Here is a 20551-nt window from a genome sequence, read left to right on the forward strand (position 1 = left end):
GTCCACTTTAAAATGGTGAAGGTGGTAAATTTTATTTATGTGTATTTTTACCATAGTTTTTTTTGGTTTTTTTTTTTGTTTTTTTTTCTAAATGGGAAGGCTGGGCATGGTGGCTTGCACCTGTAGTCTCAGGCTACTCAGGAGGATGAGGCCAGGAGGTGAAGACCAGCCTGGGCAACACAGTAAGACACTATCTTTATAAATAAATTTAAAAACAAAAATTAGCCAGGCATGGTGGCTTGTGTCTGTAGTCTCAGCTACTTGGGAAGCTGTGGCAGGAGCATCCCTTGAGACCAGGGATTTGAGGCTGCAGTGAGCTGTGATTGCATCACTGCATCTAGCCTGGATGAAAGAGCAAGACCCTGTCTCTTAAAAAGTATTAAACAAAATAAAAAAATTTTTTTAACTGGGCAAAAAAGGCTGGGCGCCTGTAATCCCATCACTTTGGGAGGCCGAGGCAGGTGGATCACCTAAGGTCAGGAGTTGGAGACCAGCCTGGCCAACAGGGTGAAACCCCATTTCTACAACAATACAAAAATTAGCCAGCATGGGGGCAGGTGCCTGTAATCTCAGCTACTCAGGAGGCTGAGCCGGGAGAATTGCTTCAACCCGGGAGACAGAGGTTGCAGTGAGCCAAGATCGCGCCACTGCACTCCAGCCTAGGCAACAGAGCAAGACTCCATCTCAAAAAATAATAACAATAAAATAAATAAATAGGGCACAAAAAAAGCATCTTTAACAACTACCTCTGTAGAGCTCTTTGCTCTAAACACGTTGCTTTCTTAATGCTTCTTGGGTAATTTTGGCATTGGGTTAGCCATTTGGAAAGTTATTAATAGATTCCATCCTGATGCCCTACACTCCCTCCTAACTCTTATCAGGACAATCGTCTCCTAATTCTAGGGCCTAGTTGGCTTTTCTGCCTGGAGAGCTCCCACAGCACCCACAGGGCATCACTAAGAATCATAGGGTTAGGTATCTTTCCAGCAGCAGATCACCACAGAATTTTGGCATCACACATATTAAGAAATTAAAGAGCACAAGTGCCTGGTTTAGAAACCAGTGATCTACACAGAAACGCATGGTTCCTCTAAAGGGCCTTTAATTCAGCCAGGCACAGTGGCTCACACCTGTAATCCCAGCACTTTGGGAGGCCGAGGTGGGTGGATCACCTGAGGTCAGGAGTTTGAGACCAGCCTGGCCAACATGGTGAAACCCCGTCTCTATTAAAAATACAAAAATTAGGCCGGGCGCGGTGGCTCACGCTTGTAATCCTGGCACTTTGGGAGGCCGAGGCGGGCGGATCATGAGATCAGGAGATCGAGACCATGGTGAAACCCCATCTCTACTAAAAATACAAAAAATTAGCCAGGTGTGGTGGCGGGCACCTGTAGTCCCAGCTACTCGGAGAGGCTAAGGCAGGAGAATGGCGTGAACCCGGGAAGCGGAGCTTGCAGTGAGCCAAGATTGCACCACTGCACTCCAGCCTGGGCGACAGAGCAAGACTCCATCTCAAAAAGAAAAAAAATACAAAAATTATCCAGACGTGGTGGCACGTGCCTGTTATCCTAGCTACTCAGGAGGGTGAGGCAGGAGGATTGCTTGAACCTGGGAAGCAGAGGCTGCAGTGAGCCGAGATGGTACCACTGTACTCCAGCCTGGGCAAAAGAATGAGACTATGTCTCAAAAAACAAAAACAATAAAAGGTCCACAATTCAAACATCTGGTGTCCATTTAGGAAGCCAATTGGTCATTGCTGGGAAGGTTTTCTCCCATTCGATCTTAGGGTCTCTCCAAGTGCACATCCCCTACAAGGACACAGCCATAAAGAATACACGAGCAAAGTAAAAGAGAATACTAGGAAAATCTTTTGTTTTTAACAATATTTATTTCATTATAGAAGTAACATATACTCATCAGTTAAAAACTTGAAGATGGGCAGGGCTTGGTGGCTCATGCCTGTAATCCCAGCACTTTGGGAGGCCAAGGCAGGTGGAACACATGAGGTCAGGAGTTCAAGACCAGCCTAGCGAACAGTGAAACCCCGTCTCTACTAAAAATACAAAAATTGGCCAGGTGTGGTGGCACACACCTGTAGTCCCAGCTACTCGGGAGGCTGAGGTGGGAGAATCGCTTGAACCTGGGAGGCAGAGGTTGCAGTGAGCCGAGATCAGGTCATTGCACTCCAACCTGGGCAACAGAGAGACTCCATCTCCAAAAAAGAACAACTTGAAGACGTAGACAAACAAAATCACCCACTGTGGTAAATAGATAGTTTCGGGGGCTTTTGGTTTTGTTGCTGTTGTTTCGGAGACAGGGTCTCGCTCTGTCACCCAGGCTGGAGTGCAATGGCGCAATCTTGGCTCACTGCAACCCCCACCTCCCGGGCTCAAGCAATCGTCCCACCTCAGCCCCCTAAGTAGCTGAGATTACAGGTGTACACCATCATGCCTGGCTAATTTTTATATTTTTAGTAGAGATGGGGTTTCGCCACACTGCCCGGGCTAGTCTTGAACTCAAGACTGCTCAAGCAATCTTCTTGACTCAGCTTCCCAAAGTGCTGGGATTACAGACATGAGTGAGCCACTGCGTCCGGCCTAGATAGTGTTTTTCAATTGTGCAGCATCCATATTTCCTTTTTTTCCTGAAAGCAATGGCCTGATTCTCCCTTGGAAAACCACCCACCCCCTTGACTTTACCTTCCTCCTTCCATGTGGCTGGACAAGGCTGATTGCATCTCTAGCTCCCGGGGTAGGCTTTCCCCTTGGAAGAGTCCCATCCCCTGGCCTCTGAGATTGGTTGAAGGGTAAATGACCCACACTGAGCCAATCAGATAGTGCCAGGATTTTGAATGAAGCTGGCAGGAAAGAGATGAGCTTTTTCCATCAGTGTGGATAAACTTGAAAAAAGTAAGCCTGGAATGATTGGGGTCTATGATGCCACAATGAGGGGAGAGCCCGCCTGAGAATGAAATCTGAGTGGAGAGATATAGACAGTGTCCTGACAATGTCCTTCAGTCATCCGAATCCAACTATGCTCGAAGCTAAATCTATCCCTGAACTTTTCAGCAATGGGAGCCCATTGATTCCACTGTTGTTATTTTTGTTGAAGGCAATATGATTTCTATTTCTGATCTGGGCAACCAACCCATGCATCTTCCAAACCCAACCAAGGAATTTTTCTCTGAAGTCTTTTTTTTTTTCTTTGCACTGGTATTTGAACTTTTTATATATTTGAGACCACAGTATTTCTATATCTATGCATAGCTATAGATTATATTAGTTGGTCTTTGCAACAACAATTCTACATAATGGACTATCTCAAAACTTCTTTTTCTTGTTTCTTGTTTACAGGTCTGGGAGTCAGCAGGTTTTATAGCAGGTTCAGATTTGCCATCAGCACTACCATGTCCTGTGATCAAAGTCAATGGAAAAAGAACCCAATTCAGGCAGGACTACCAATGTATTCGGTTGGTGGAAAAGTAATCGTGGTTTTTGCCATTGAAAGTAACACCCCAGACTCTTCAGGAGTGAGGGTTTGGGTCACCCTGTTACCGGAAAGGGGTCCCAATCCAGACCCCAAGAGAGAGTTCTTGGATCTCACACAAGAGAATTCAGGGTGAGTCCACAGAGCCAAGTGAAAGCAAGTTTATTAAGAAAGTGGAGGAATAGGCTGGACGAGGTGGCTCATGCCTGTAATCCTAGCACTTCGGGAGGCCAAGGCAGGCAGATTACCTGAGGTTGGGAGTTCGAGACCAGCCTGACCAACATGGAGAAACCCCATCTCTACTAAAAATACAAAAATTAGAGACAGGAGTTTCACTGCGTTGCCCAGGATGGTCTTGAACTCCTGGCCTCAAGCAATCCTCCCACCTTGGCCTCCAAAGCCACCATGCCCAGCCTCTGGGGAGCCTTATATTCCCACACACACAGAGATGCTCCATCCTGCATGGGACTGCCCTGATTCCTGTTAAAACCACTAGCCTACAGATATAGTGTTTCTTTTCTTATTTTATTTATTTATTTATTTATTGAGATGGAGTCTTACTCTGTCACCCAGGCTGGAGTGCAATGGCACTATCTCAGCTCACTGCAACCTCTACCTCCCAGGGTTCAAGCCATTCTCATGCCTCAGCCTCCTGAGTAGCTGGGACTACAGGCGTGCGCCACCACACCCAGCAAATTTTTGTTATTTTTAGCAGAGATGGGACTTTGCCATGTTGGCCAGTCTGGTCTCGAACTGCTGACCTCAAGTGATCCGCCTGCCTCGGCCTCCCAAAGTGCTGGGATTACAGGCATGAGCCACAGTGCCCGGCCCAGATACAGTGTTTCTAACAGGGTGTCTCATCACCCTTAGATATGCTGGGTGGTGGGAAGGCAGAGAAGGAAGGACAAAAGCCACTGCTTATTTCAGTTGCCTACCTTTCACCCCATTGGTGAGGAGGGGATTCTTGCTCTAGTGTTATGCAGATGGCCAAACACACACCTGACACGGGACAGATGAGACTGACAGCCATTTATTAGTCATTTACACTCACAGCCTGGAGAAAGGGGGACACTGTTGAAACCGCCTTTGCAAAATTATGACTAAGACAGTGAAAGAAATCTAACTTAATAGACTCCATCTTGCTTCTAACCTCCAAGCTGTCCTTGTTCATTCCTTGGCGTAGGCTGGACTAACTTTGGGAGAAACTCAGTTTATAGTTTATAGTTTAAAACAAAGATGACAGACTGGGCATGGTGGCTCACGCCTGTAATCCCAGCACTTTGGGAGGCCCAGGCAGGCAGATCACCTGAGGTCAGGAGTTCGAGACCAGCCTCGCCAACATGGTGAAACCCCGTCTCTACTAAAAATTAAAAAAATAAAAAAATTAGCTGGGCATGGTGGTGGATGCCTGTAGTCCCAGCTACTCAGGAGGCTGAGGCAGGAGAATTGCTTGAACCTGGAAGGCGGAGGTTGCAGTGAGCTGAGATTGCGCCACTGCACTCCAGCCTGGCAACAGAGCAAGACTCTGTCTCAAAAAAATAAATAAAATAAAATAAAATAAACTCTGCTCCCTCACTGCACTCCAGCCTGGATGACAGAGGGAGACTCCATCTCTGAAAAAAGAAAAACAAAAAGCAAAAAACTCTGCTCCTTGAATATCTGGGGAGACTGATTTTAGTCATAATAAAACTCTGGTCTCCCGCACAGCCAGCTCTGTGTGAATTACTCTTTACTGCAATTCCCCTGTCTTGATAAATCAGATGGCAGGGAACTGAAACCCTCTGCTCAGAGATAAACAGGAACTGTACCTGGTCCATTTAATAAAGAGAGTTGCTTAGCTTTAGAGTAGGGGTGGTACCTTCTCCATCAGGGCAGAGTAGGGAGGGGACTTTGGGATCAGTCATTTGAAGCCCTCCTGGTTTCACCAGGTGTCAAGGCAGCACATAACACTGAGCCTTAATTTTAGGCTTTGCACCACATTGCTTCTGGGCATTATTTTTCAGCAAGTATTATGGAGTGACAGAAAGGAAAGATAAAATATTCTCCCAGAGGGACGTTATTCATAATCGCTGTGAGTCGTGCAGAAATCAGTATACGGTGTCTTTTTTTTTTTTTTTTTTCTTGTCCTAGGGAACTAAACTCTAAACGAAGCGAAATAAAGTTGGAGAGAACTTTAACCTCGCTGCCATGGAAACCACATTTCTCACTCATGGGGCAAGGAGGGTTTATGTGAGGATTTCTTGAGTTGATAAGGTATCTGGACATTGGCAATTCCAGGTATTTGATTGACAAACAGGAAATCGTAAGGATTTCCTAAGATTGACTAGCCGAGGAAGGGAATAAAAAAAATGACTATCCCGAGGAAGGGATAAAAAAAATGCTTCTTTCAGGAGAGGCATTTCCTACCCCTTCATTCTAAACCAGGGCTCCTGGCTGGGCCCAGTGGCTCACGCCTATAATCCCAGCACCGGAGGTCAGGAGTTCAAGACCAGCCTGACCAACATGGCAAAACCCCTTCTCTACTAAAAATACAAAAAATTAGCCAGGCATGGTGGCGGGTGCCTGTAATTTCAGCTACTTGGGAGGCTGAGGCAGGAGAATCACTTGAACCCAGGAAGCAGAGGTTGCAGTGAGCCAAGATCGCGCCATTGCACTCCAGCCTGGGCGACAGAGCAAGACTCCATCTCAAAAAACGAAGAAACAAACAAACAAACAAAAAAAGATTCTCATAAGGATCACGCATCCTAGATCCCTCACATGTGCAGTTCACAATAGGGTTCGTGCTCCTGTGAGAATCTAATGCTGCCACTGATCTGACAGGAGGCAGAGCTCGGGGGTGATGTGAGCAATGGGGAGCAGCTGTAAATACAGATGAAGCTTCGCTCATTCGGCTGCCCCTCACCTCCTGCTGTGTGGCCCGGTTTCTAACAGGCCACTGGTACCGGTCCATGGCCTGGGATTGGGAACCCCTGGTGTACGGGTGGCAGTGACCACCTCTCAGCCACAGTGTTACCCCACAGAATCTGTGCTGTTTCCTCTAAACACGACAATTAGAACCCCTCAGGGGAAATGTTCTTGGGTAATGCCCTCAACCCCAATAAGGACCTTGGCCTCCAGGTCCCCCGCCTCACAATTCCCCCACCTTCTGGTTGATCTTGCATGTCCCAAATGGCTCCCCTCCCTCTTCCTATCGCCCTGCAAGGCACTCTGTCCTCCTCTCTCTGGGATTTGTGAGTAACTGCTTCTGTTATCTGTTATTTCATGTGTTTTGTTGAGTTGCTTTTTTTTTTTTTTTTTTTTTTTGAGACTGAGTCTCACTCCATCACCCAGGCTGGAGTACAGTGGCACGATCTCGGCTCACCGCAACCTCTGCCTCCTGGGTTTAAGCGATTCTCGTGCCTCAGCCTCCCGAGTAGCTGGGATTACAGGTGCACACCATGACACCTGGGGGGCAAGATCATTCAAGAAGCTTTACATCTTGTAGGACTGACCCTCACTCCAGGAGGGTTTCCTTCTGCCAGTTTAGTTATGCAGCAGGAGGTGCTTGGCGTGTCTTCCCAGTGTAGTCTTACCCTATGTCATCTGAGCCCCAAAGCAATGTGTCCTGGGCCTTTAGTCTCTCAAAGTCTTAGGAAAGCAGCTTTCTCTTCATCTCTATGTAGTCTCCAAACCAGTTCAAAAATGCTGCTGGGTTACTCGGGAGGCTGAGGCAGGAGAATCGCTTGAACCCAGGAGGCGGAGGTTGCAGTGAGCTGAGATGGCACCATTGCACTCCAGCCTGGGCGACAGAGCGAGACTCCATCTCAAAAAAAAAAAAAAAATGCTGCTGGGACAAGCATCCAAACCAACCCTCCCTTTTCTCCATAGCCTACAAGATACATGTACAAAATAACATCTCCCTCCACCTTCAAACAAAACCCAAAAGCCCTCGTGGGAAGATGCACAGCACGCGGGATTCCCACCACCAGGTGCCTAGCATCTGTTCGATGAATGCTAAGGACAGGAATCACACTCATGTCAGGAGGCACCAACACGTCTTGACGCAGCCTTTAGTAAAACTTGGAGACGAGAACTTTCATTTTGTGAGTTGTCCTTTTTTATGTGGATTGCATTGTCTCTACTGCCTTGCTTTCTCTCTACATCCTTGTGAAGCGAAGTTCCTTTGGAAAAATTCCAGCTGGCCGGGCATGGTGGTTCAAGCCTGTAATCCCAGAACTTTGGGAGACCGAGGCGGGTGGATCATTTGAGGTCAGGAGTTTGAGACCACCCTGGCCAACATGGCGAAACCTATCTCAATAAAAATACAAAAATTAGCAGGCGTGGTAATCCCAGCTACTTGGGAGGCTAAGATATGAGGATCGCTTGAGTCTGGGAGGCTGAGGCTGCCGTGAGCCGGATCACGCCACTGCACTCCAGCCTGGGAAACAGAGGGAGACACTGTTCAAGGCCTACCTTTTTTATTTATTTATATTTTTTTTGAGATGGAGTCTTGCTCTGTCACGCAGGCTGGAGTGCGGTGGCAATCTCTGCCTCCCGGGTTCAAGCCATCCTCCCTCCTCAGTCTCCCAAGTAGCTAGGACTATAGGTGACACCACCACGCCCCACTAATTTTTTTTTATTTGTAGAGACAAGGTCTCCCTATGTTACCCAGGCTGGTATCAAACTCCTGGACTCAAGTGATCCAGCCTGCCTTGGCCTCCCTAAGTGCTGGGATTGCAGGCGTGAGCCAGCACACCCTCCCCTGCTTTAGTTCTTAAAAGAGACTCTCGCACATTGGCTTCAGGCTCAGCTAGATCCAGGTCCTTGAACAGTCTCAGGAATCTGGAACCTGTCTCTTTCATTTATATATTTATTTGAGACAGGGTCTCACTCTGTCTTCTGGGCTGGAGTGCAGTGGCACGATCATGGCTCACTGCAACCTCAGTCTCCTGGGCTCAAGTGATCCTGCTACTTCAGCCTCCCAAGTAGCTGGGACCACAGGTGTGTGCCACCATGCCTGGCTTAATTTTTTATTTACTTACTTCTTTATCTATTTATTTATTTTTTGTGAGACAGAGTCTCGCTCTGTTGTTGCCCAGGCTGGAATGCAGTGGCACGATCTCAGCTCACTGCAACCTCCACCTCCCGGATTCAAGCGATTGTCCTGCCTCAGGCTCCCAAGTAGCTGGGACTACAGGCATGTGCCACCATGCCCAGCTAAATTTTTCATATTTTTAGTAGAGACGGGGTTTCATCATGTTGATTAGGCTGGTCTCGCACTCCTAACCTCCAATGATCCACCCACCTCAGCCTCCCAAAGTGCTGGGATTACAGGCATGAGCCACTGTGCCTGGCCAATTTTTTTAGTTTTTTGTAGAGACACAGTCTCACTATGTTGCCCAGGCTGGTCTTGAACTCCTGGCCTCAGGTGATCCTCCCGCCTTGGCTTCCCAAAGTGCTGGGATTACAGGCATAAAACACTCCGCCCAGTCCCTGGTCTCCTTTGTGTCGGCTTCATCAGCTGTCAGTTCCATTCTCCAAGGTTAGCAATTCTAACAGAAGTCCTGGGATGGCGTCTCATTGGCTTGTCTTGAGATATGTGCTTATGATTGAACTATGAGCAGAGGGATGAGATTGGCCAGTCTGGGTCATGTGCCCCATTTTCTTTTTTTTCTTTTTTCTTTTTGAGACGGAGTCTTCCTCTGTTGCCCAGGCTGGTGTACAATGGCATGATCTCGGCTCACTGCAATCTCTGCCTCCTGGGTTCAAGAGATTCTCCTGCCTCAGCCTCCTGAGTAGCTAGGATTACAGGTACATGCCACCACGCCTGGCTAGTTTTTTTGTTTTTTTGTTTTTGAGACAGAGTCTCACTCTGTCGCCCAGGCTGAAGTGCAGTGAGTGGTGCAACCTCAGCTCACTGCAACCTTCACCTCCCTGGTTCAAGCGATTCTCCCACCTCAGCCTCCCCAGTAGCTGGGACTACAGGCACGCACCACCACACCTAGCTAATTTTTGTATTTTTAGTAAAGACAGGGTTTCACCATGATGGCCAGGATGGTCTCAATCTCTTAACATCATGATCCGCCTGCCTCGGCCTCCCAAAATGCTGGGATTACAGGCTTGAGCCACCGCGCCTGGCCCATGCCCAGCTAATTTTTGTATTTTTAGTAGAGACGGGGTTTCACCACGTTGCCCAGGCTGGTCTCAAACTCCCAACCTCAGGTGATCTGCCCACCTCAGCCTCCCAAATTGCCAGGATTACAGGCGTGAGCCACCGCGCCCGGCCCTACATGCCCCATTCTAAAGCTGGCCCCTTTCCGAGCACATGGATGCAAATGGGACAATGGCTCCCCCAGGGAAAATCAGAAGAAAGAGGCATGGATGCTGCACCCGCAAATGCAGCTGATACCCAGTCCACCTACACTAAGCAAGTCATTAAGGCTTACTAAAACATAGTGTTCGTACATTAAGAATAGAAAGTTACTGTAATTTATTGAGCACTCTATTTTGGTATTCCACCTAGAAGCCTGGCAGACACACAATACCTCCCAGCATTGCACACAAGTGTACACTGATAGTATAAATTTCCATAATTTCCTGGAGGAACATTTTGTCTTTGTGTTGTCTTGAATTGGCCACAGTTTTCAACCGCTGTTCTTTTTGCTTAGCTAATGAAAAATCACTGTTTAGCTTGTTATTAGCAATTTAATTTGTTGTGGGTTGTTTGGCAAATTCTACAGTGTTTAATAATACTCATTTGCATCAGCAGTATTTTTGGCCTATAATTGTTCAATAAATAGACTTTAAGTCATGTATGCATTGAGCAAAAATAGAAATCATCTGTACTCTTATTGCTTAAGCAGATGTACCCACAATTCCCCAACTTTTAGAAAGCTTTTAGGATGACATTCCATTTTTATCACCTACTTGTTTTTCTGCTGGAAAGTGGGAATGGGGGTGAAGCCTTAATTCCCTCCTAATTGGGCTGGGGGAAAAAATTTAGAGCTGATAACTTAAGAGAACTTTGCATATACTGGTTTTAGCACCTTGGAAAGTTTATGTGGTAGAGTGGCAGAGTATATGTTTTAAAAACTGATCTTAGGCCGGGCGTGATGGCTCATGCCCGGCACTTTGGGAGGCCGAGGCAGGTGAGTCACGAGGTCAGGAGTTCGAGACCAGCCTGGCCAACATGGTGAAACCCCGTTTCTACTAAAAATATAAAAAATTAGCCGGATGTAGTGGTGTGTACCTGCAATCCCAGCTACACACGAGGCTGAGGCAGGAGAATTCCTTGAACCCGAGAGGTGGAGGTTGTAGTGAGCCGAGATCATGCCATTGCACTCCAGCCTGGGCAACAAGAGCAAGACTTCGTCTCAAAAAAAAAAAAAAAAAAGGTCTTGAAAACTTGATCTAGGACAAAGGTTGGCAAATTTCTTCTAAAATAGATCAGATAATAAATCTTTTTGGTTTTGCAGGCTCTAGGGTCTCTGTCACAATAACTCAACCCTGATGCTGCAGTACAAAAATAGCCAGAGGCAATACATACGCAAATGGGCATGGCAGTATTCCAAAAACTCTTTAATAACAAAAACAGGCAGCCAACCAAATTTGGCCCATGGGCCATAATTTGTCAAACCCTGGTCAAGGAGTTTGGACTTCCTTCCATTGGATCATTAAAGATGTTGCAGGTGTGAATTTCAGTTCCCAATTTAGATACTTAAGAGATGTAATCTTATTTTTGTTTTTTGTGGGTGTTTTTTTGTTTGTTTGTTTGTTTTGAGAGCCTCGCACTGTCGCCCAGGCTGGAGTGCAATGGCGCCATCTCGGCTCACTGCAACCTCTGCCTCCCAGGTTCAAGCGATTTTCCTGCCTCAGCCTCCAGAGCAGCTGGGATTACAGGTGCCCGCCACCTTGCCCAGCTAATTTTTTGTATTTTTAGTAGAGATGAGGTTTCACCATGTTGGCCAGGCTAGTCTCAAATTCCTGACCTCGTGATCCGCCCATCTTGGCCTCCCAAAGCGCTGGGAGTACAGGCGTGAGCCACCTCACCTGGCCGCCTTATTTTCCTAGAACTGAAAGTGATCACTAGTTCAAGTCCTCATTCTTCAAGGGTGGTGAAAAGTTCATCTCAGGTCCACTCGGAGTGCTTCTACCCTTTTCCTTGGTACCTTGGTGCTGCATCTTATTTCCCTGGGGCTTGGATGGTACCTAGATGTGGGAGACAGAAGGGTCAGATACATTGCCAAGTCATTGCCTCCTTACAATGGCCTCATGGAGGGGTTCCTCAGAATTGTGATGCTTGATTATTGGCTGCCGTGAGTTGAACTGTGTCCCCCAAAAAGATATGTTTAAGTCTTAACCCCTAGTACTTCAGAATATGACCTGATTAGGGTTGTTACAGATGAAGTTAGTTAAGATGAGGTTATATCTTAGTATGGCAGGCCCTTAATCCAATATAACTAATGTACTTTTAAGAAAAGGAGGCTGGGCGTGGTGGCTCACTCCTGTAATCCCAGCACTTTGGGAGGCCGAGGTGGGTGGATCACCTGAGGTCAGGAGTTCGAGACCAGCCTGGCCAACATAGTGAAACCCTGTCTCTACTAAAAATAAAAACATTAGCCGGGCTCAGTGGCATGCACCTGTAGTCCCAGCTACTAGGGGCTAAGGCAGGAGAATCACTTGAACTGGGGAGGCGGAGGTTGCAGTAAGCCGAGATCACACCATTACACTCCAGCCTGGGTGACAGCACGAGATCCTGTCTCAGAAAAAAGAAAAAGAGAAGAGACATAGAGACACAAGGGAGGAACACCATGTGACAAGGCAGAGATCCATGTGCTGCAGCTGAAAGGCAACGAATGCCAAGGTGAACCGGCAGCAAACCACCAGAAGCCAGGAAGTAGCAAAGAAGCTCTCTCCCCTACAGGTTTTAGGGAACGTAGCCCTACAAGACCTTGATGTCAAACTCTAGCCTCCAGAAGTGTGAGGTGATACATTTTGTTGTTTTAAGCACCCAGTTTGTGATATTTAGTTACAGCAGTCCTTGGAAATTAACACATTGCCCAATGGTATTCACTGCTAGATCAACTCTTGTTCTTACCACTTCAGATCTCCTAGATGTCTGAGCCACATCCCTCGTCTTAAGTCCATTTTCTTCTTTCAAAGTAATAGAATAGCGGCCAGGAACTTGGCTGCCTACATTGACATTTCCCAGCCTTCTTTGCAGTCAGATGGAGTCACATGACTGAGTTCTCACCAATGGGGTGTGAGAGGAAGTGACATGTTCCACTTCCTGGTTTGAGTCTTATGACATCATAAGCCCTTTTTTTTTTTTCTTTTGAGACAGAATTTTGCTCTGTCCCCTAGGCTGGAGTGCAATGGTGCAATCTCGGCTGACTGCAAACTCCGCCTCCCAGGTTCAAGTGACTCTCCTGCCTCAGCCTCCCTAGTAGCTGGGATCATGCCCAGCTAATTCTGTATTTTTAGTAGAGATAGGTTTTCTCCATGTTGGTCAGGCTGGTCTCGAACTCCCAACCTCAGGTGATCTGCCAACTTCGGCCTCCCAAAGTGCTGGGATTACAGGCATGAGCCACTGCGCCCAGCCAGCACTTTCTTCATAGTCTCTTCCTCCTTCCCATTGGCTGGAATTAAGACTTAGTGGGGATCCAGCATTGACCAGGCAGACAAAGCAATGCCGCACGACAGGGGATTGTAAACATGGCTGCACATTAGAATCTCCTGGGAACTTTAAAAAAAAAAAAAAAAAAGAAAAGAAAAAAGATAAAAACCATGTCCAGGCCCTACCCCAGACAAAATAAATCAAAATCTCTGAAGGCGGGGCCCAGGTATCAGTGTTTTTTTACAGCTTCCAGAGTGATTCCAAAATGTAGCTACATTGAAGACAATTGCCTTAGAGAAGGGTAAATTGAGAACAGGAGACTGGAAACCTGAGTGACTTCCAGGAGCTGACTTGCTAACAGGGACCATTTATTTATACCAGGTTACCAGGTGAGGGACTCTGACTTCCCCAGAAAACAGATCACTCACATTTATAACATTAACTTCCAAAACAAAAGCAACTTTGATAAACTCAAAAACTGCATATTACTTTATCTACAACTGAGGTGGGGAAGATTTCTTTCTTTTTTTTTTTTTTTTTTTTGAAACAGAGTCTCGCTCTGTGGTACAGGCTAGAGTGCAGTGGCACAATCTCGGCTCCCTGCAACCTGCATCTCCGGGATTCAAGTGATTCTCCTGTCTCAGCCTCCTGAGTAGCTGGGATTACAGGCACACACCGCCACGCCCGGTTAATTTTTGCATTTTTACTAGAGACAGGGTTTCACCATGTTGCCAGGGTAGTCTCAAACTCCTGACCTCAGGTGATCTGCCTGCCTCGGCCTCTCAAAGTGCTCAGATGGGGAAGATTTCTGATGGAGCAGGGTTTTATTTCAGGGACTTGGAAGAACTTTTTTTTTTTTTTTGAGACAGTTTCGCTCTTGTTGCCCAGGCTGGAGTATAGTGGCGCGATCTCGAATCACTGCAACCTTCGCCTTCCGGGTTCAAGTGATTCTCCTGCCTCCACCTCCTGAGTGACTGAGATTACAGGCATCGGCCACCACGCCCGCCTAATTTTTTGTATTTTTAGTAGAAACGGGGTTTCACCAGGTTGGCCAGGCTGGTCTCCAACTGCTGACCTTAGGTGATTCACCTGCCTCAGCCTCCCAAAGTGCTGGGATTACAGGCATGAGCCACCACGCCCAGCCTCAATTTTCATTATTTCAAATAACATTTATTGAGTGCTTACTGTGTACCAGGCATTGTACTGAGCATTTTCCTTGTAATAGTGGATTTAATCCTCACATACTGCAGTGCAGTAGGCATTGTCATTAGTACATTCTACAGATAAGAAACTGTGGTTCAGAGGTTCAATTTACCAAGTTCTATCTAGGTCACGGTCTATGCTTTTTAATTAAGTATATTGTCCTATATTCCTTCTGAATGTTATTAACAAATTTTGTTAATAAAATGTCACGTTTTTTCCTTAGAGTCAAGGTTTTGATCTGTCACCCAGGCTGGAGTGCAGTGGTGTGATCATAGCTCACTGCCACCTCAAACTCCCAGGCTCAAGTGATCCTCCCACCTCAGCCTCACAAGTAGCTGAGGTTACAGGCATGCACCACTATGCCAAGCTAATTTTCAAATTTTTTGTAGAGATGGGGTCTCACTGTCTTGCCCAGGCTGGTCTTAAACTCCTGGGCTCAAGCGATCCTCCAGCCTCAGCCTCCCAAAGTGCTGGGATTACTGGCATGAACCACCGCACCCAGCCAAAATGTCACATTTTATATGCCCAATATGCTTTCAGAAATGTTAGGTGCAGTACACATTAAGTACGGAAGTCAATGAATTTAAGACTTTAAAGGACTGTATAGATAATTTTTAATTTGGCTCCTTTTTTTTTCTTTTTGAGACAGAGTCTTGCTCTGTCACCCAGGCTGGAGTACAGTGGCATGATCTCAACTCTGTGCAACCTCTGCCTTCTGGGTTCAAGCAATTCTCTCGCCTCAGCCTCCCAGGTAGCTGGGATTACAGACATGTGCCACCACGCCTGGCTAATTTTTAGTACAGATGGGGTTTTACTATGTTGGCCAGGCTGGTCTCGAACTCCTGACCTCGTGATCAGCACTTGGCCTCCCAAAGTGCTGGAGTTTCAGGCGTGAGCTACTGCACCTAGCCAATTTGGCTCCTTTCTTAAAGGTGAGAAAACTGAGACTGCATTCACCTATTTGTCATTCATTCAACAAATGCTTACTGGATATTGATAAGGGCTCGCTGTTATCGAGAGCTAACTATATGTCAGGCACTGTTCTGGACCATTTTCAGGTACTTACTCTTGAAACCCTCAAACACCCTTGTGATGTAGCCAACTAGTGGGTAACATCACTCGTTACCCTATTTCATGGATGAGGAATCTAAGATACAGAAAAGTAAAGTCCGCACTAATAGTGGGTGGTGGAGAAAGAATTCAAACACAGGAATCTGATACCACAGGCGCAATGCTAGATTAGCTCATCACTTCGAAGTCACCAAACACATGAGAAGCTGCTTTGACTCAAAGACAGAAGAAATAATCAAAAGGAGATGTAAATCCCCTTCCAGTGTCTGCAGATACTGGGATTGTCAGATACAGAAGAGTAGTCATGAGAGAAATGACTGGAGAAATGAAAGACAGCTGGGCATGGTGGCTCAGGCCTGTAATCCCAGCAGGTGCGTCACCTGAGGTCAAGAGTTCGAGACCAGCCTGGCCAATATGATGAAATCCTGTCTCTACTAAAATTACAAAAATTAGCTGGGTGTGGTGGTGCACGCCTGTAATCCCAACTACTCGAGAAGCTGAGGCAGGAGAATTGCTTGAACCCAGGAGGCAGAGGTTGCAGTGAGCCAAGATCACGCCACTGCACTTCAGCCTGGGCAACAGAGTGAGACTCTGTCCAAAGAAAGGGAGGAAGGGAGGGAGGGAGGGAGGAAGGAAGGAAGGAAGGAAGGAAGGAAGGAAGGAAGGAAGGAAAGATGCAGTCATAAAGGTGATCAAAGAACAAGAAACTTTGGGGAACAAATAGATGCTTTTCAATATAACTTATAAAAATGAAGGCTGGGCGCGGTGGCTCACGCTTGTAATCCCAGCACTTTGGGAGGCCGAGGCGGGCGGATCACGAGGTCAGGAGATCGAGACCACGGTGAAACCCCGTCTCTACTAAAAATACAAAAAATTAGCCGGGCGTGGTGGCGGGCGCCTGTAGTCCCAGCTACTCGGAGAGGCTGAGGCAGGAGAATGGTGTGAACCTGGGAGGCGGAGCTTGCAGTGAGCCGAGATCGGGCCACTGCACTCCAGCCTGGGTGACAGAGCAAGACTCCGTCTCAAAAAAAAGAAAAAAGAAAAAAAAGAAAAATATAATCGCTGAAATAAAAACTCAACTGACAAAAATCAGCTTAAACACAACCCAGGAGGAAATGAATGAACTTGAAGATGTAGCTGAAGAAATAACCTTGAATGTAACACAAAGAGGCAAGAGATATAAAATATGAAACAGGCTGGGTGCAGTGGCGCATGCCTGTAATCTCAGCACTTTGGGAGGCTGAGGCAGAAGGATTGCTTAAGCCCAGGAGTTTGAGACCAGCCTAGGCAACAAAGTAAGACCTCATTTCTATAAAAACTAAAAGAAAAAAAAAAAGGTTGGGCATGGTTGCATGCACCTATGGTCTCAGCTACACAGGAGGCTGAGGCAGGAGGATTGCTTGAGCCCAGGAGGTCAAGGCTGCAGTGGGCCGTGATCTCACCATTGCACTCCAGCCTGAGTGACAGCATGAGACCCTGTCTCAAAAAAAAATAAGTAAATAAAAATAAAAAATAAAATAAAATATGAAACAATAAGAGAGATGAAGGATAGGAGTATTAAATTTGGCTGGGTGTGGTGGCTCACACCTGTAATCCCAGCACTCTGGGAGGCAGGCCAAGGTGGGTGGATCACATGAGGCCAGGAGTTAGAGACCAGCCTGGCCAACATGGCGAAACCCCTGTCTCTACTAAAAATACAAAAATTAACTGGGCGTGGTGGCACACGCCCATAATCTCAGCTACTGGAGAGGCTGAAGCAGGAGAATTACTTGAACCCAGAAGGCAGAGGTTGCAGTGAGCCTAGAGCATGCCACTGCACTCCAGCCTGGGTAACAGAGCGAGACTCTGTCTCGAGAAAAAAAAAATTAAATTCTAGATACACCTAATCAACATCCCAAAGGATCAAATACAGAAAATGGAGGCGAGGCAAGATTTAAAGAGATAAGACCTGCAAATTTTCTAAAATTGATGACAAACCGAAGTCCACAGACTAAAGATGCACAGATTGAAGATCCAACCAGGATAAATAAAAAGAAATATATGCCTAGGCCCATCTTGGTGAAACAAAACACCAAAGATAGACAGAAGATCTTAACAGCAGCCAGGAAGAAAGTAGACATCATCTACAAAGGCCTGGCCATTTCAACCCAGCTGACTTTCCATCAGTAATAGTGGAAGACGGAAGGCTTTTGAATGATACCTTGACATAACTGGAGCAAATGCCCTTCTCCCTTCAAGACCCTTGACAGTTTTGGTGCCGTGAGGGATGAGGAAGGTCACTATTAAGGACCACTGGGCCCCGGCATCCGAAAAAGCAGGTCACTCATGGAAAGCACTAGAAGCAGAGACGGTAGCAAGGAGACTGCCATTGGGACTTTATTTTTTATTTTTATTTATTTATTTTTTGAGACAAGATCTCACTGCGTCACCCAGGCTGGAGTGCAGTGGCGCAATCTTGGCTCACCGCAATCTCGGCTCACCGCAATCTCCGCCTCCCAGGTTCAAGTGATTCTCCTGCCTCAGCCTCCCCAGTAGCTGGAATTACTGGTGCCCACCACCACGCTGGGGTTTGGTTTTGTTTTGTTTTGTTTTGTTTTTTGAGACAGAGTCTTGCTTTGTCACCCAGGCTAGACTATAATGGCACTAATGGCACAATCTCAGTTCACTGTAACATCCGCCTCCCAGGTTCAACTGATTCTCCCCCCTCAGCCTACCCAGTAGCTGAGATTACAGGCACCTGCGATCATGCCCGGCTAATTTTTGTATTTTTATTAGAGACGAGGTTTCACTATGTTGGCCAGGCTGGTCTCAAACTCCTGACCTCAGGTGATCCACCCGCCTTGGCCTCCCAAAGTGCTGGGATTACAGGCGTGAGCCACCGTGCCCAGCCTTGCCATTGGGACTTTAACAGCAGCAAATCTGTTATGAGCAAAGTTTTTCCTGGACACAAATGAAATATCCTCCCCCCACAGAATCCTGCAACATAGTGTGGGAAGCTTGTAGAGAGGAGATGTTGAGGTCCTCCATGTGGAAAATAATGAGTTATTGAAATTCAGGCATTAATGTTAATGGGGCCCCATTTATATTCAGTCTTATTGGGACTGGACTTTTTTGCTTTTAGGGTCGCCTAACTGACCAATAAATTCTAAATTTTGTTTACAAACTTTGACTCAGGTTAAGCACTGAATCCATTTGTTTCAGATACACTCTATTGCCCAGATAGTAAGTGAATGTATTAGCATGTAAATGAGATTCTGAAACAAAGACGTCAAGATATTGAAGAAGCTGCGTGCGGTGGTGCATTCCTGTAGTTCCAGCTACTCAGAAGGCTGAGGTGGGAGGATCACTTGAGCCCAAGAGGTGGATGCTGCAGTGGGCCGTGACTGCACCACTGCACTTCAGCCTGGGTGACAGAGCCAGACCCTGTCTCAAAAAAAAAAAAAAAAAAAAAAAAAGCTGAACAAAGAGATTCAAGAAAACAATGGCTCAAATAAGAAACAAGTTTAACTCCCTCACCTAAGAATCCAGAAGGAGGCAGATGGTCTGACACAAGCAGGGGGCTCTACTGCACAAAGTCACCCAGAAACCCAGCTCTTTCTATCTCGCTGATTCATTATATCCAGGATATGTCTTCTTCCACATGCCACCCTGGCTCACCACAGTGTCCTTACTTGAGTCATCATGAAAGGAGTAAAGAGAAAAAGTAGAGAGCAAGCATTTCATTTTATGGAAGCAACACAGAAGTTACATTGTTTTTCCACTCATATTCTATTGCTGGGACCTTGTTCACATGGCCTTATATAGCTGCAAGAGAAGCTGGGAAATGTAGTCTCTAACTGGGCAACCATGTGCCCTGCTGATACTCAAGGGAGTTCTATTCCCAAAAGTAGGAAGAGGAGAGGGATTTCTGGGACAGATGACAATGTCTGCCATGAGGGGACAGGAGATCAAAAAGAGGATGCTACAGTTAACTCACAATTATTTTTAAGAAATACTAATAATAGCTACCACTTATGTACAATGTACTGGGCACTATTCTAAGCATTTGTATCAACTCCTTTAATCCTCAACTCTCTGAGGTAGTTACTATTATTAATCCCATTTTGTAAACGAGAAAAAGACATAGACTAAATAACGTGACACATGTCTAGTAAGTGGTACAACTGGAGTGTTAAAACTCTTTAGTCAAAGCCTTAAGAAAATTCATTTTCAAACAGTGACTTTGGTCAGTGCAGTAGCTTGCACCTGTAATCCCAGCTGCTTAGGAGGCTGAGGTGGGAGGATCACTTGAGGCCAGGAATTTAAAACCATCCTGGGCAACACAGCTAGGCCCCGTCTCTAAAAATAATCTTAAAAATTAGTTGGGCATAGTGGCTTGCACCTGTTAGTCCTAGCTACTCAGTAGGCTGAGGCAGGAGGATTACTTTAGTGCAGGAGTTTGATGCTGCAATGAGTTATGATCATGTCACTGCACTCCAGCCTGGGCAATGGACCAAGACCTCATCTTTAAAAAAAAAAAAAAAAAAAAGTGACTTTGCATTCACCTATAAAGTAACTCTTTGAGGGAATGCAAAGAACATTTCTAGGACTATGAAAAAGAAAGCTAGCAAAGCAACTGATTTCTAGTTTAGTGCAAGGAAGGCAAACTGTTTACTGAATAGAGAAAAAAAATTCTCTCTAGTTTATCTCTAAAAGTTTATCTCTAAAAGTAAATGCTTTGAGAACATAATCCAATTTGCCCTTAGGATGAAGTCAGAGCAATTTCAATCTCAGGATCCAATCTTTCTGCCAAATATGGTCTCTATTACAAACCCCCTTGACTAGAAATCTTTGGGAGCAAAGAATATTCTTTTCCTTTCCCTAATATACAGATGCTGAGAGCAAACATCTGTCTCCTGGGAATCTTGGCAGGAAGAAAATCTAAGATTTTTTTTTTTTTTTTTTTTTTTTGCCACCAAGCTACTTTGGGAATTAAGATCATTAAAGACTAATAGCAGCTGCTACATACTTAGCAAATGGAGCTAATCAGCCTTCCACACATGGGGAAGTATCTAAATACACCACTGCTGCTAAACCCCAGTCTTGACTGCGGTGATATCCATTCCCCTCCTGACCAGGTAATTAGAAAGAACCGGATAATCACTTTAGCAAAATAGCAGATGCAGTGATATATCACACCTGTCCACAAGCTGTGTG

The 20551-nt window shown here is 46.1% G+C and overlaps 2 long non-coding RNA genes across 3 annotated transcripts; one reads left to right on the plus strand and one right to left on the minus strand.

Moving 5' to 3' along the window:
• The first annotated feature begins 3030 nt into the window (after positions 1 to 3030).
• On the plus strand, positions 3031 to 5702 carry LOC131380773 (uncharacterized). Its single transcript, XR_009208952.1, has 3 exons — positions 3031 to 3212; positions 3354 to 3618; positions 5617 to 5702. It is a non-coding gene; the product is annotated as an uncharacterized LOC131380773 (long non-coding RNA).
• A 1912-nt stretch (positions 5703 to 7614) lies between these two features.
• LOC131380906 (uncharacterized) lies at positions 7615 to 12706 on the minus strand. 2 transcript variants are annotated; one of them, XR_009209198.1, is made up of 3 exons: positions 12563 to 12706; positions 11515 to 11673; positions 7615 to 7773 (listed from the first exon to the last, which is right to left on the minus strand). It is a non-coding gene; the product is annotated as an uncharacterized LOC131380906 (long non-coding RNA). The 2 variants fall into 2 exon arrangements; XR_009209197.1 differs by lacking the exon at positions 7615 to 7773 and having other exon boundaries at positions 11027 to 11673.
• Positions 12707 to 20551: the final 7845 nt, after the last annotated feature.

The sequence above is a fragment of the Hylobates moloch genome, unplaced genomic scaffold, assembly GCF_009828535.3.
Source record: "Hylobates moloch isolate HMO894 unplaced genomic scaffold, HMol_V3 SCAFFOLD_12, whole genome shotgun sequence".
Taxonomy (NCBI): Eukaryota; Metazoa; Chordata; class Mammalia; order Primates; family Hylobatidae; genus Hylobates; species Hylobates moloch.